At 40.2% G+C, this 3,505-nt stretch overlaps 1 protein-coding gene across 1 annotated transcript in view; it reads left to right on the top strand.

The window, feature by feature from the left end:
* LOC123325300 (olfactory receptor 14K1-like) overlaps window positions 1-3,505 on the top strand; it is a 44,541-nt gene that overhangs the window by 39,847 nt on the left and 1,189 nt on the right. The gene's annotated exons all lie outside the window — the stretch shown is intronic.

A 3,505-nucleotide genomic window follows, 5' to 3' on the forward strand; every position in this document is an offset into this window, starting at 1 on the left:
CATTCTCAATGGGGAAAAACTGAGAGCTTTCCCCCTAAGGTCAGGAACGCGGCAGGGATGTCCACTATCACCACTGCTATTCAACATAGTATTGGAAGTCCTAGCCACAGCAATCAGACAACAAAAAGAAATCAAAGGCATCCAAATTGGCAAGGAAGAAGTCAAACTCTCACTCTTTGCAGATGATATGATACTTTATGTGGAAAACCCAAAAGACTCCACCCCAAAACTGCTAGAACTCATACAGGAATTCAGTCAAGTGGCAGGATATAAAATCAATGCACAGAAGTCAGTGGCATTCCTATACACCAACAACAAGACAGAAGAAAGAGAAATTAAGGAGTTGATCCCATTTACAATTGCACCCAAAACCATAAGATACCTAGGAATAAATCTAACCAAAGAGACAAAGGATCTGTACTCAGAAAACTATAAAATACTCATGAAAGAAATTGAGGAAGACACAAAGAAATGGAAAAACATTCCATGCTCATGGATTGGAAGAACAAATATTGTGAAGATGTCAATGCTACCTAGAGCAATGTACACATTCAATGCAATCCCCATCAAAATACCATCCACTTTTTTCAAAGAAATGGAACAAATAATCCTAAAATTTGTATGGAACCAGAAAAGACCCCGCATAGCCAGAGGAATGTTGAAAAAGAAAAGCAAAGCCGGCGGCATCACAATTCCGGACTTCCAGCTCTATTACAAAGCTGTCATCATCAAGACAGCATGGTACTGGCACAAAAACAGACACATAGATCAATGGAACAGAATAGAGAGCCCAGAAATGGACCCTCAACTCTATGGTCAACTCATCTTTGACAAAGCAGGAAAGAATGTCCAATGGAACAAAGACAGTCTCTTCAACAAATGGTGTTGGGAAAATTGGATAGCCACATGCAGAAGAATGAAACTGGACCATTTCCTTACACCACACACAAAAATAGACTCCAAATGGTTGAAAGACCTCAATGTGAGACAGGAGTCCATCAAAATCCTAAAGGAGAACACAGGCAGCAACCTCTTTGACCTCAGCCGAAGCAACTTCTTCCTAGAAACATCGCCAAAGGCAAGGGAGGCAAGGGCAAAAATGAACTATTGGGACTTCGTCAAGATAAAAAGCTTTTGCAAAGCAAAGGAAACAGTCAACAAAACCAAAAGACAACCAACAGAATGGGAGAAGATATTTGCAAATGACATATCAGATAAAGGGCTAGTATCTAAAATCTATAAAGAACTCATCAAACTCAACACCCAAAGAACAAAGAATCCAATCAAGAAATGGGCAGAAGACATGAAAAGACATTTTTCCAAAGAAGACATCCAAATGGCCAACAGACACATGAAAAAGTGCTCAATATCGCTCGGCATCAGGGAAATCCAAATCAAAACCTCAATGAGATACCACCTCACACCTGTCAGAATGGCTAAAATTAACAAGTCAGGAAATGACAGATGTTGGCGGGGATGCGGAGAAAGGGGAACCCTCCTACACTGTTGGTGGGAATGCAAGCTGGTGCAGCCACTCTGGAAAACTGTATGGAGGTTCCTCAAAAAGTTGAAAATAGAGCTACCATATGATCCAGCAATTGCACTACTGGGTATTTACCCCAAAGATACAAAAGTAGGGATCCGAAGGGGTACATGCACCCCGATGTTTATAGCAGCAATGTCCACAATAGCCAAACTGTGGAAAGAGCCAAGATGTCCATCAACAGATGAATGGATAAAGAAGATCTGGTATATATATACAATGGAATATTATGCAGCCATCAAAAGGAACGAGATCTTGCCATTTGCAACGACGTGGATGGAACTGGAGGGTATTATGTTGAGTGAAATAAGTCAAACAGAGAAAGACATGTATCATATGATCTCACTGATATGAGGAATTCTTAATCTCAGGAAACAAACTGAGGGTTGCTGGAGTGGGGGGTGGGGTGGGAAGGATGGGGTGACTGGGTGATAGACACTGGGGAGGGTATGTGCTCTGGTAAGCGCTGTGAATTTTGCAAGACTGTTGAATCTCAGATCTGTACCTCTGAAACAAATAATGCAATATATGTTAAGAAAAAAAAAAAAAAGAAGAAGAAGAAGGTAGCGGGAGGGGAAGAATGAAGCGGGGGAAATCGGAGGGGTAGACGAACCATGAGAGACGATGGACTCTGAAAAACAAACAGGGTTCTAGAGGGGAGGGGGGTGGGGAGGATGGGTTAGCCTGGTGGTGGGTACTGAGGAGGGCACGTTCTGCATGGAGCCATGGGTGTTATGCACAAACAATGAATCATGGAACACTTCATCTAAAACTAATGATGTAATGTATGGGGATTAACATAAGAATAAAAAAAAAATGAAAAAAAAAAAAAACTAATGATGTAATGTATGGGGATTAACATAACAATAAAAATTTAAATAAAAAAACTAATGATGTATTATATGGTGACTAACATAACATAATAAAATAAAATAAATAAAATAAAATAAAATAAATAAATAAGTAAAATAAAATAAAATATAACTACCATATAATCCAGCATTTACACTCTTAGGTATTTACCGAATTACCTAATTTGAAGGGATGCATCATTCCTGATGTTTACAGCAGCAGCATCAACAATAGCCAAATTATAGAAAGAGCCCAAACGTCCATAGATTGATGAATGGAGAAAGAAATGTGATGGAATATTACTCAGCCAAAACAGGAATGAAATGTTGCCATTTGCAAGGACAGGATGGAGCTGGGGTACTATGCTAAGCAAAGTAAGTCAGGGAAAGACAAATACCTTATGATTTCACTCATATGTGGAATTTAAGAAGCAAAACAAATGGACATGGGAAGGAAATAGAGAAAACCAAGAAGTGTTCAATCCTGAAGGACCTGGGACTGGGGCAAGCACATGAGGATTATGGCCCTCAGCAGGCTGTGGTAGTTCCTACATTAGAGCTAAGGTGCTACATTCAGGTTAATGAAGCCAGGGTTCATGGCCCCTGGGACAGAACCCTCAGTGATGTTACCAGATGTCTGGAACTGTGCTTGGAATCCAATTCTGTGGAAGGCAGGGCAGAGATGCTGCAAGCACAAGGGTCAGTTAGCACAGGGATGGGTGTAAACCATCAGACACACTCAAAATGTGGAATCACTGTATGGGTGCTGGTCATGATCTGATAGCTTTTATTTTTTTTAAGATTTTATTTATTTATTTGACAGAGAGAGAGATAAGGAGAGCAGGAACACAAGCAGGGTGAGTGGGAGAGGGAGAAGCAGGCTCCCCACCAAGCAGGGAGGCCGATGCCCAGCTCGATCCCAGGACCCTGGGATAATGACCTGAGCCGAAGGCAGACACTTAATGACTGATCCACCCAGGCACCCCATGATCTGACAATTTTAAATAGTTTTTCTCTATAAAAATTTTCTAGGTTTGCAGTTTTGTCTTTGTTTTCCCCTTTACTTTATTTTATTTTATTTTATTTTATTTTATTTTATTTTATTTTATTT

This window comes from Neomonachus schauinslandi, chromosome 7, assembly GCF_002201575.2.
Source record: "Neomonachus schauinslandi chromosome 7, ASM220157v2, whole genome shotgun sequence".
In the NCBI taxonomy this organism is placed as follows: Eukaryota; Metazoa; Chordata; class Mammalia; order Carnivora; family Phocidae; genus Neomonachus; species Neomonachus schauinslandi.